Below are 13,488 nucleotides of genomic sequence, written 5' to 3' on the forward strand. Positions count from 1 at the left end.
AAGAAAATAGCACAAGCATTGAAAATGCCCATTTCCACCATCAGGGCAATAATTAAGAAGTGGGAATGTTATGAATCAACCTGGAATTGGACGTGTGTCTATATTGTCTCAACGCACTGAGAAGAGGATGGTTTGAGTGGCCAAAAAATCTCCAAGGATCACAGCTGGAGAATTGCAGAAGTTAGTTTTGTTTTTGGGTCAGAAAGTCTCCAAAACTACAATCTGAATTCACCTACATCACCACAAGTTGTTTGGAAGAGTTTCAAGAAAAAAGCCTCTACTCTCATCCAAAAACAAACTCAAGTGTCTTCAGTTTGCCAGACACTACTGGAACTTTAAATGGGTTCAGGTTCTATGGTCAGTTGAAACCAAAATAGAGCTTTTTGGCAATGAACACCAGAGGTGGTTTTGGCAAAGAGAGAGGTAGCCATATGGAAAAGTACCTCATGGCCACGGGTAAAAATGGTGGAAGCTCTTTAATGTTTTGGAGCTGTTTTTCTGCCAGAGGACCTGGACATTTTGTTAGGATACATGGCATCATGGACTTAACAGATATTAAATGAAAACCTGTCTGCCTCTGCCAGAAAGCTTAAAATGGGCCGTGGTTGGATCTTCTAGTAGGACAATGATCCAATACATATATCAAACTCAACACAAAAATGGTTTACTGACCACAACATCAAGGTCCTGCCATGCCCATCCCAGTCCCCTGACTTGAAACCCATAGAAAACCTGTGGGGTGACCTAAAGAGGAGAGTTCACCAGCATGGACTCAAAATTTTAAGGATCTGAAGAGATTCTGTATGGAGGAATGATCTCAGATCCCTTCCCATGTATTCTTCAACCTCATCAGTCATTATAGGAGAAGACACAGAGCTGTTATCTTGGCAAAGGGAGGTAGCACAAAGTATTGACTAAAAGAGTGCCAATAATTGTTGCACACATATATTTAACAAATATATATATTTGATAGACCTGTGTTTTGTTTGCAGTTGTTTGATATCCATGAGAGTGTTTTTGTGAATAATTTTTTTTTTTTAAAGATCAAAAGGTTAAACGATAAAGACAATTTTTCACAGCCTTCTTTGTTCATATTTACCAAGGGTGCCAATATTAGTGGAGGGCACTGTATATTAGAATGAGCACATTAATATAAACCTGTGATTTGCTGCTGCACCAATAAGATTAATCAGAATGCAGAATTCAATAGCACTGTGGTAAAAACTACTTCATAGAACAGAGTAAACTCTGCTTGGTTGAACAGTGTTAGTGTTATAGTAGTTTCATACAACAGTTAGTTCCAGTCCACTCATTTGATTGGTTGAGCAGCTTTCCAAGAGTGCCAGTATTTCCAGTAAAAACAGTAGGATGTTTCACTGTGTGTATCACTCCACTCGTCCGTGTTCGCCATGTAAAATTCCACTTCTTGGTTCGAAACTACTGAAGAGTTAGCAACACCGTCAGTGGACATGGCAAACTATACTTTTCCGGAATATAACGTTTTGCTTAAAACATGAAAGCTCATCAGATGAAGATGAAAGGAAGAAGGGATGCCATATTTTAACAAGAATGTACAAATCAGTGTGAGTGAGATAGCCAGCTAATGCAGTAAATGGTTATATTGAAGAATGTTATAAATCTTTGGTTTGTAGCGAACATCTGGATCAAGGGACAAATTCTGGACTGCAGAAGTTTTAACTGTCCCCTCAAAAATAAGTTATAATAAATACTACTTTCATATATTTAATTATTCTTACATTTATTTATACATTTCATTTTCCATTCGTTACTGTCAGTAAATCAGTGAGAAAAATAAATGTGAAACTTTGCTCTTAGACTATGAGGGATCCTGTGTGAAGGTTACCCTGAAAGCCAAGCACAAAGTTAAATACTTTTTCCACAGTCATCCTTTCTGTACTAAACGTGATACCTACAGTCCCCTCTGAAACTATTGGAACATCAAGGCCAATTCATTTGTTTGTGCTGTACACCAAAAACATTTGGATTTGGAGCTCAAAAGATGAACATGAGATGATAGATCAGAATTTCAGCTTTTATTTCCTGGTATTTACATCTAGATGTGTTAAACAACATAAAACATAGACCACCCAATTTTTAGGTGAGCGAAAATATAGAAACAAGTAAATTAAAGTGATTAACACTTAATTAATATTTGGTTGCACATCCCTTGCTTGCAATAACTGCATCAAGTCTGCAACTCAGTGACATCAACAAATTGTTAGCATATTTTTTTGTGATGCTTTTACAGGCTTTTTCCCACAGCCTCTTTCAGTAGTTGTTTGTTATGGCTTTCTGATTCTTACTGCTGATAAGTGGTTTGCATCTTGTGGTATGGCCTTTATATTGCTGTTTTCAAAGTCTTCTTCATATGGTGACACCCCCACCCCTGCTCTGTGGAAGTCGTTGGTGATGTCACTGACTGTTGTATTTGGGTTTATCAGCTGCTGTTGTTTTCCTTGACTGACCCATTCAGTGTCTGTTTCTCAGTACACCAGTAATTTCTTTCCTTTTTGGGACATGCCAAATTGTTGTATTGGCTATGCCCAATGTTTCCACAATGCCTCTGATTGAGTTTTCCTCTTTTCTCAGGTTCAAAACAACTTGCCTTTCTCCCATAGACAGCTCTCTGATCTTCATGCTGGCTTATCCTTTTTAACAACAAATGCATTCTTCACAGGTGAAACTGAAGGCTAAAACCAAGAGTAGATTTTCAGAGCTATTTGTTGTTTAAACGGTCAATCTTACAAGACAAGCCTGGGAAACAAGAAACACCTATTTATATATTTCTGTAAAGCTGCTTTGTGACAATGTACATTGTTAAAAGCTCTATACAAATAAAACTGCTATATTCTATGTCATTTAGCACATCTATATATAAACACCAGGATATAAAAGCTGAAATTCTAAACTCTATTCTCATATTCATCTTTTCATCTCAAACCCAACTGTCTTCAGTCAACAGCAAAAACAAATTAACTGTCCTTGCCGTGCCAATAGTTTCGGTGGGGACTGTATATTAACCTTGTTAATGAAGCTTCCCAATTAGCCGCCTTGACAATTTTTTTTTCACCCATCTACAATAACATTGTTCATCTGTTGCATAGCAACAAGACAAACAAGACACTTAGTGTTGGTAGTACAACATAATGGAAGAAGTGTTTGATGTTAAGAAGTAGATATTTGATGATGTTTATTTGCTTTAACATTTTGCGTACATTGTAAACTATTGTATAAAAGTACTAGAACACTTGAGATTGTGTTATAACGTGAGGTCTTTGACAGTGATGATGATGACTTGTTTTTGGCTCATGTCTGATCAAATCAGAGCTGTGACATTATCTGACATTCTCTTTCTAAATTAGATGAAATCTTTGTTATGGAATTAGATACAGTCTGAGATTAGATAAATGAGATAGATTTAGCAGAATTAAATAAATTCTAAGCACATGAACTTTACAGGAAGTGTCTACATTTTGCCGCTTTAAGCATACAGTATGTTGTAGAGAAAATATTTGCCCGATGAAGCACAAATACAAAATGAATTTGAACCCTGGCCATAAGCAGATTAGGAGCATTTATAATGGTTTGTTATCATAATAAATTCCATGCTGCATATTTGCTGCATGTGTTGTCCACATTTACACTCACACACACACACACACACACACACACACACACACACACACACACACACACACACACACTCACTCCACGATCACGGTTCATTCTGCTGATTTGGGCTGCGGCTGCTGCGGCGCTATCACACACACACCATCACAAACACTAACATGCTTAGGATAAGCTCGGGCTGCGACGTTTATGAGCTGGGAGTGTGTGTAAGTATGTGTGAGTGTGTGTGTGTCTGTGTGTGTGTGAAGTGAAAAACCTCGGCTCAGCACAAACAGGACGATTCCAGCGCTAAAAATTAGTGAGTGTGTGGATTTTTGCTAAAGAAGGTAGAGTGAAAAAAAGTGAAAAAATTTCATGCATGTATATTTCCTGAGAGTCAACGATTTCCTGTAGTCAGGATGTTTTTAAAGATTTTTTTTTTTATCTGAAAGCTGAAATAGTAAGAAACAAGGATATAAGGAAATAAAGAATAAACCACTGTGTGTGCTACTGTTAGAGTAAAATAATCAACAACAAGGAGGTGTGATGAAGAATTAAAGAACAAATAATCGTTTTTTTTGTATCCGTTTAAAGTTACATTTAATGTTGTGGAATGTCTGTGAAACAAGTTTGTACCTGTTCGCACTTACATTCCAAGTCACCAGCTACTTTTTTCTCTCTTATTTAACAAATAAAAATATATCATCATTGATATGGTGAAGTTTTCTGTAAGGAGAGGTTTATTTAACATTTACTGAACGAGTCTCCAGTGCCTTAGAGGTACAGAGGTACAGCTGTGATTTCAATGTAACATGACAAGCTGAATTTTTCAAAACATTTTATTAAACTAAAGAGGGATAAAAGAGAGAGACTGATGAAGGAAGGACTGTTTATAGCTGCTATAATATAAGTGAGAACAAGAACTTGTTATATTGATGTTCCAAGACATTACACTTTAAACTGATAAAACATAAGATGTTTTGTATTTAGTAAATTAAAAGATTGTACGGGTTCATTTCCCGCCTCTGCCCTGTGTGCAATGAGTTTGCAAGTTCTCTCTGTGCTTCAGGGGTTTCCTCCGGGTACTCTGGTTTCCTCCCCCAGTCCAAAGACATGCATTGTAGGCTGATTGGTATCTCCAAATTGTCTGTGTTGTGTGAAGGTGTGTGTGAGTGTGTGTGCGATTGTGCCCTTAGATGGGTTGGCACCCCGTCCAGGGTGTTCCCCTGCCTTGTACCCCGAGTCCCCTGGGATAGGCTCCAGGCTCCCTGTGACCCTGTGAAGGATAAGTGGTCCAGAAAATGGATGGATGGATGCATGGCATCACAGCACTCTTTCATATTTTATTCCTTATATCCCCTTTAGTTGCCAGAGAAAACATTAATTTATTTGAGACATTGCAATTTATTACAGTTTTAATATCTGATATCTAGCGTGAGAAGGTAGATGCTTTAATACAGATGTACAGTATGTGACGTACAAACTTGAGAAATTTCAGAAATAATTTTGACGTTCATAAAAGACTGCACATGGATACACAACTGCTAATTTTATCCTCTTAATCATCACTTTTTTTAAATTTAGTTCTTGTTAACTAAAAATGACTAATATAAACTTTATATAAGAATATATAAGACTGCACATGGATACACAACTGCTAATTTTATCCTCTTAATCATCACTTTTTTTAAATTTAGTTCTTGTTAACTAAAAATGACTAATATAAACTTTATATAAGAATGATATATTTGGAGCTGTGAGTCAAGAGTGAGAAAGAAAGAGAAAGCTGAGACCTGTCTTGTTTCATTAATGGAAACGAAATAGTGGAATTAGGTCGAATCTAATTACAAGCCATACTATCTCATGTAAAAACACGTCTGTTTTTTTTAACCTCTCATTCATTTTGACTAGTAATTAGTTTTGGCCTCTAAAAAATGCCACCCTTTAATCATGGCAAGGCAGATGTGATTTTGCGGTGCAATTTAATCTTGCTTTAATGAAGAACTAATGGACGCATTGCAAATTACGTTTTTCCCCCCTCATCTCTCGTGTAGTAAGAAGAGGATAAAAAAAAATCTATTTCCTGCTTTTGAAAAGATCAAGAGTATCTTTGATAATAGGCCGAGCGGGCCGGTGTGGAGCCAGCGCGCTCTTTTAGTCCACTCATCGCTCAATAGACTGGAGGCCACAATTAGCAACAAAGCTTAGAAAATGCATGAGAGGAACAGAATCGAGGCGCTTTGGCTCGACCTGAAGCTCCCACAGCCTTGTTAGATGCAGGGCGAAAGTGTCACAGAGGAACAATGGGCTGTGATAAATTAGCCTGCCTACCAAAAAAAAAAAAAAAAACATGTACAGCTAATTTTCAATTATACCTATAAATGCATCGTCAGATTGAAGAGGAATTGGATACGCATGGAGAGCAAACTAATAGATCTGCAGCTCCAGCTTGGCTCTCTCTCTCTCTCTCTCTCTCTCTTTTTCTCTCTCAACACAAAACAAACTCATTTGCCATTTAAAGGACGTGAGATCCATTTTTAGATCACCCGATCACTCTGAAGGCCTCCATCTGTGTTGGATATTTAATGCACATTAATATTTACTGTGAAAATAACTTGTGATAAAACCTGTGAATTCTTAAAATCAGTTTAAGGATGGGGGTTAAAATATGATTAAAACATTTTACATTCTAGTATTTTATCTATTATATTCTACAGTTTATGTAATAAAAATGTAGAATTGACCCAGTAAACGCTACAAGTTATGCTGATTGTGTCTTAAAAAATATACAGAGTGAATATAAAATGTGTCTTCAAAGTTGATCACATTATACTTAGCTTCTTAAATGATTTCTTTTTATTGTCTTTTTTTATATTATGAGATATAGAAGGTAAGAGACAATATTAAAAAAATTTGTATTTACAGTATGTTTAGGCAAACCTACAGTGACACTGAAGGGCAAAGTTACGAAACAAAAAAAATGCCTTAAAAAAAGCAGGTCAACTTTAAATGTAAAGAGACAATTTTAAATAAAGACTCAACCTAAAGAAAGAGTCCATTTTGAATAAAAATTGTCAAATTAAAGAAAGATAGTAAAATCTAATTATATAAAAAGAGTCGACTTAAAAAAGAGTCCACATTTATGAAAGATTTTTGCAATTTATTTGTTATGTAATTATCTTATGACTGCTGTGATAAGATGTTTCTTGGGAATCATCTTAAAATTTAATTTTGCTAGGTCTACCTAGCTTATTAACTCTGAAGAGGTTCATGTTTTTTGTCTACATAAAAAAACTGTGAAAAGATTTGTGCCAATATAAGATTAATTTGATGCTTTGTTTCTTTAAGGAATTGGTTCCAGGATATTTTTCAGAATGATGTAATGACATTTCAGAAAAACCTTGCTAGCTAGCTAACTAGGCTTTATCCTGAATTAAAAATGCATAACTACACTTGCTGTGTCATTTATTTATGCTATGTAATTATGAAGTATGCTATAGGTGGAAGAGGATAAAAAAAAGCTTTTCCTGCATTTGAAAAGATCAATTTTATAAATGGTTCATGACTTTTATTTGTAACTAGCTAACGATCCATAATTTTTTTGTTGTTGTTTTTTGTTTGTATAGTTAGATTTTTACTGTATGTTGGCATAAGTTCTTTATTTGGGATCATCTTAAATTCTTTTCTAGATAGTTTGTTAATCTGACCCTCAGAAAGGTTTCAGATCATTTCAAGACAATTACATTACAATTACATTTACATTTCATAAAAACCTGACTCATGGCCTTCAAATATAAACGTAAATGTTGATTTATATTTTAAGGAATGCTCCTCTTTACTGGTCAAATATAACAATATATGTTTTATGGACATTCTAATCGTGGCACATCATCATACCGATATATCGTCCAAGATTATGGACTTCTATAATGACGACACAACAGAGAAAAAGGCTGCTAATATTCTTCAATTGTGTAATCACTTTAATATTTTCCTCATAGTGTTCAAAATTCATTTAAAAAATGTATGATCTGCTTCGAGTCTCAAACATTTGCTTATTACATTATTTTTTTAACAGTCAGATAAATTATGTGCAAATTTCATGGGCAATTGACGCAAACTTCATGTCAGGTAATTACGTTTTAATTTGCAGTTCTGTGGTTTCATAATTTAATAATGATATTTCTACAGTTCGAGTGTAAACGAAGCTGTAAAATCTTCTCCCGGCAATACTGTAGAAATCCTTATGGCTTTTGGGGTAAAGATAATATGGAGCGCTTTGGCAAATGAGCACTGGAGTATCTTGGTGTGTACATGTGGGTTTATTTTTTTGCAGTACAGCAGGAGATGAAAGCCTAATGGAAGTTGGCTTAACTCATGAACCAGCCCTGCTATGGATCTGATTACTGAGGGAGAGTAATTTATTTTCTTAAATAAGGAGAAAAATTGGACAGGATGAATGAAATTTCCCTGTCGTAGCGCAGCGATGGTGCCACGGGAGATTACGCATTTCCTAATCATTCATCAGCAGCGAGTGTGTACGGGCTTAGCATAATGGAATTGGTAAACTGGTTAGTGTGAACATGAGGCCGTGCTATCAGCCCCGCCATAACGGCTTATGTGGCACTAACACGCTCCCACTCACTGCCACACACAGTGCCTGGAATATTCTATATATATTTTGGCACACTTTATTATGGATAGACACCTTGCCATACTGTATATGCTGAGAGTTGCAGATGTCAAATTGCAGAGTAGTTTTGTAACTATTAATAACCAAACTTACCTTCACTCTTACTGTCAATACTCAATACGGCTAAAAAAAAACATGACAGATCATTAATTATCTTGAAATGTGATATGTAAAATATAAGAAGGACTTCTAGCTGCTCACTCCAAAGGTAAGGAAAACTGGCTATAGAGCTTTAAATGCATTAACAAGCATCTACTGAGGTGAAGGACATGTAGATTTACATATAGCTGTGAGCTATTCGCATTCATATTTTTTATATATTTTGGCAGATTTTTAAATAGGGGTGGAGTCAAGAACTCAACTGTCAAAACCAGGACTAGCCAACATGCAGTCAATACCAAGTCTTAAGGGGGTTGGGGCCGAATCAAGATCCAGTCCATATAAAAGTGAGACCAAGTTAAGATCGAGACATAAACCCATCAAATCATTTTAGAGGCCAAGCCTTCAATTCAACTAGATGCATTAATGCATTGCACCAACTATTAGGTTGTTTTAAAAAGAAGGAATTACTGCTTCTCCAACTTTGTCCATGTGAAAAGAAAAGACAACACAAGCATTATTGTTCCAAACTCTTGGCTGAGACCAAGTCCTTATTTAGTGACACCAATGCGCAAGACTGAAACAAGTGCAAGTATAAATGCCAATAAGTCAGAGTTGAGTCAGAGCCCAACAAGGTTTTTGATGCATGGCAAAATAAAATGAGTTTTCTTCCCCTTGTGAAAAGGGTTTCAGGACATTTCTAGAGCATTGTAATTTGAGGGAAAATCTTACTAGATTCATGGACTTGTTAAATAGATTCAGACATTAAATCAAATCTAGAACTATATCTAGAGGAATCCTCCTCTAGACAGCTTCACCATAAGCTTCACCATATCAACAACTTAAAAAAATCTATTTATGTGGAGCTTTTGATGTACAATTCCCTGTGGACAAGCTCTTACTATAGAAATGACAAATGTATTAGAATGCGCATTAATGATAAATAAACCAGTGATTTGCATCTGCACCACTGTCAGAGCTGCTGTTATAGAAAATCAATCGTCACCTCTGACCAATCAGAATAGAGACTTCAACAACACACTTGTATAAAGATAATCATTATATACTTTATAAAAATAATGACCTACAAACAAGAAAACAGTTTCTCAGTTAAACTCTTTTTTCATGTTTATGTATTAAAATAAATAAAATCATCTTAACTCCTTGGATATAGTATGTGAATGGTATGATCTTCATGTTGAATCTAATACCTGCAAGACACTGTTAGAAGATAAAGGCAAGGTGAGTCATAATTGATCATAAATTCTCGTTCTCCTTTTATTTAAATGTAAAATGTATGTAGGAGAGTGCTATATTATCATTCAAGCTGAGACAGTGATAAACTGAGAATATTGTTCAGGATGCATCTCTTGAAGTCGTGACTGAGATGAACAGAGCATTGTTTCTTCTATATTTTGGACCTTCACCTGAGCTTGTCTGAATGTGGAACCAAGGTGATAGAATATAAAAGCAAATCGTTTTTATTCAGGCTTGTACCAGACTCATACTTATAGTCTATACTTGCAGGGGGAAGCGAAAATACAGATAGTGTTAACAATAATGTAGGTGGATTTATTCTCAGGGATTCATTCAGAGGTCAGACCTAGACACTGCACAATGAAAAGTAGAAAAAAAATCCCTAAAAGAAACTCAAGTAAACTAAACAGTAAGAAGATAAACTACAGGGTAGAAAGATAAACTGGTGTGGTAGAAGCTACAGTGTAAAATGCTAAACTAAGATGTAACATGGTAAACGACAGGGTAAGAAGGTAAATTCAAGGCTTAACATGGCTAACTACAGTGTAAGAATAGAAACAAAATTGTAACGTGGTAAATTACAGGATAACATGATAAAAATTATAAGAATGATGACAAAGGCAACTATAGTTTACATGATAAACTATGGGGTAACATGGTAAACTACAGGGTAAGAGGTTACACTAAGGTGTAACATGGTGAACTACAAGGTAAGTATATACACTAAGGTGTAACATGGTAATCTACAGTGCAAGAGGTTAAACTAAGGTGTAACATGGTAATCTACAGTGCAAGAGTAAATTAAGGTGTAACATGGTAAATTACAGTACAAGGTAAGGTGGTAAACTAACATGTAACACGGGTAACTACAAGGTATGAATGTAAACTAAGGTGTAATATAGTAAACTACAGGGTAAGAAGGTAAACTAAGGTGTAACATGGTAAACTAAGGTGTAATATGGTAAACTAAGGTGTAATATGGTAACTACAGGGTAAGAAGTTAAGCTAAGGTGTAACATGGTAAACTAAGCTGTAACATGGTAAACTACAAGGTAAGAAGTCGAGCTAAGGTGTAACATGGTAAACTACAAGGTAAGAAGTTAAACTAAGGTTTAATATTGTAAACTACAGGGTATGAAGGTAAACTAAGGTGTAACATGGTAGACTACAGGGTAAGAAAGTAAACTGAGATGTAACATGGTAAACTACAAGATAAGAAGGTAAACTACGGTGTAACATTGTAAACTACAGGGTAAGAATGTAAATTAAGTTGTAACATGGTAAGCTTCAAGGTAAGATGGTAAACTATGGTGTAACATGGTAGACTACAGGGTTAGAAGGTAAACTAAGGTGTAACATGGTAGACTACAGGGTAAGAAAGTAAACTGAGATGTAACATGGTAAACTACAAGATAAGAAGGTAAACTACGGTGTAACATTGTAAACTACAGGGTAAGAATGTAAACTAAGTTGTAACATGGTAAGCTTCAAGGTAAGATGGTAAACTATGGTGTAACATGGTAGACTACAGGGTTAGAAGGTAAACTAAGGTGTAACATGGTAGACTACAGGGTAAGAAGGTAAACCAAGGTGTAACATTGTAAACTACAAGGTAAGAAATTGAACTAAGTTGTATCATGGTAAGCTTCAGGGTAAGATGCACAAACATCTGCAACACTAACATGACCCCTCACATAACTTCATCGACTTTAAACAGTGGGACAGTGATGAGGAATGCAGTGCAGTTCTCCTAAACAACTGACTTCAATTCTTCAACAGTTCATTAAGGCTGTCTCCTGTCTCCAGTTCTGTTTAACATCTACCTGGGAAACATCATGCAAGAGACACTGCACAACTTTCACATGTCAGTCTCTGTCAACTTTCTGCATTCTTAAAATTTCACATGCTCATACCAACCTTGAAATGATAATAACTGTTGGATTTATGATTGTTCTTCAAACCTCTTTTTCATGATTGTCTTGACAGTGAAATGCACATTTTAATTCTAACAACAGGCCTGATTTTTCTTTTATTAAGTATTCAAATTAGACATATGTAATTTAAGCAGCCTCAGTTACATAAATAAATGTCAATGTCTGGAAAAGTTCAAATACAAAAAAAATCTTGAAGAATATTAACAATTATCTGGCAAAATTTATTGTGATCCGTTAAAAAAAAAAAAAAAAAAAAAGACCAGATAAATGATCCAATTTTGTCCTTATTGATCCACTGTTCCATTATTAGGCTGTAACATGTTGTTACAGTATTGCTTACCACACTACCTTGTAACATCACAGATGACTGTTACTTTGTTCCAGTGTAAATTATCATATTTACTTCAACATATGAATGTAAAATGTATGTATTTTGCTGCATATGCATTACAAATACTTAAATTGTTAGGTCCATTACATCAGTTAGCTCATCTCAGTATTTATATTTGGCTACATTATTGTAAACATTTTTGTGAATATTTTCCTTTGGAAATTAATTTTATTTAATAACTGTTATTGTGAAATAAACAGGAGAAATTTCAAGGTGAAATGTTTAACTGATTTTCCACTAGGTGTCACTAACAGGTTTTACCTAATAAAAAAGTTTTGAAAACCTGTTCAACTCCTCATTCAAAACATATGTAAGGAACATATGGTAACGCTGGTGTTATAAATATATATATATAACAAGGAACAAGCAATATCAAAGGTGAATGATGGTATGAGTGCATCAGGTGCAGCAGCGTTGTTGGGGATTCAAACTGATCAGAAACTGACACTGATGGAAGTCTGGAAAGATGATAAAAATGTGCTGTGCTTAAAAAATATATAAGATTTGTTTTATATAAACTATTGTAACTGCTACATATGTAGAATGTCAGGCTGAATTCATGTAAATTTGGACAGTTTAATATTAGCAGAATTTATTTCCTAGCCTTATTAATAAAAGTATCAGTTTATGTTACTAAGCCTTTGCAGTGGAACTAATTCAAAGAAATAACATGACGTAATTGATGTGACATCATATATGTGGGTGTGGCCAGCACTAAACAGGAAACTGCCCCCAAAAATACTGAGAAGGAAAAATGGCATATTCATTGGAAAACAGTTAGTTTAAGTTACATATAAATTGACATAATTTGAACTAACTGTTAAAATAAAAAATAAAAAAATCTTTGTTTACAGTAGTAAGGTTATAAATATTACACATATTTATGATGTACAACTGTAACAAACCAAGTGTACTTCAAACCTAGTTATTTCAAATAATGTACATATGTTTAAAATTTAATTATGTTTTAGAGGTTCCAAAGTATCAAACATGGTTCAGTCTGGAAGTGAAACATTAATCTAACCTGCTCGTGAAACTCAATCGTATATTACAAAGTAGAGACTGACAGAGATGCAATGAGGCAGGAAGAGAGTGATGGTGAGAGAGAGTGAGAGAGAGAGAGAGAGAGAGAGAGAGAGAGAGAGAGAGAGAGAGAGAGAGATCCAGTAATGCAATTTATGCAGTAATTTGTACTTAGTGTTCTGTGTTCATATCATTTTAGAGATGGACATTGATGTTTTTTTTTAAAAATCCTGTGTTATGCTGCTACAGCGAGAAATACATGATAAAATGTTGTCGTACTCTGATTTGAATTTAATCTGTTCATCCTGACTTTTATGAAACATTTGTTATGAAGTTGGAAAATATTGACTTTCTAAATCCTGTTATTGTTGTATCTGTAAGACATGCTTCATATGTACTCAGTTTTACTCAGTTGTCTGTGTTCATACAATATTTGAAAATGTAAATGGTAAGTTTTGGAG

This window comes from Ictalurus punctatus, chromosome 10, assembly GCF_001660625.3.
Source record: "Ictalurus punctatus breed USDA103 chromosome 10, Coco_2.0, whole genome shotgun sequence".
Lineage (NCBI taxonomy): Eukaryota > Metazoa > Chordata > Actinopteri > Siluriformes > Ictaluridae > Ictalurus > Ictalurus punctatus.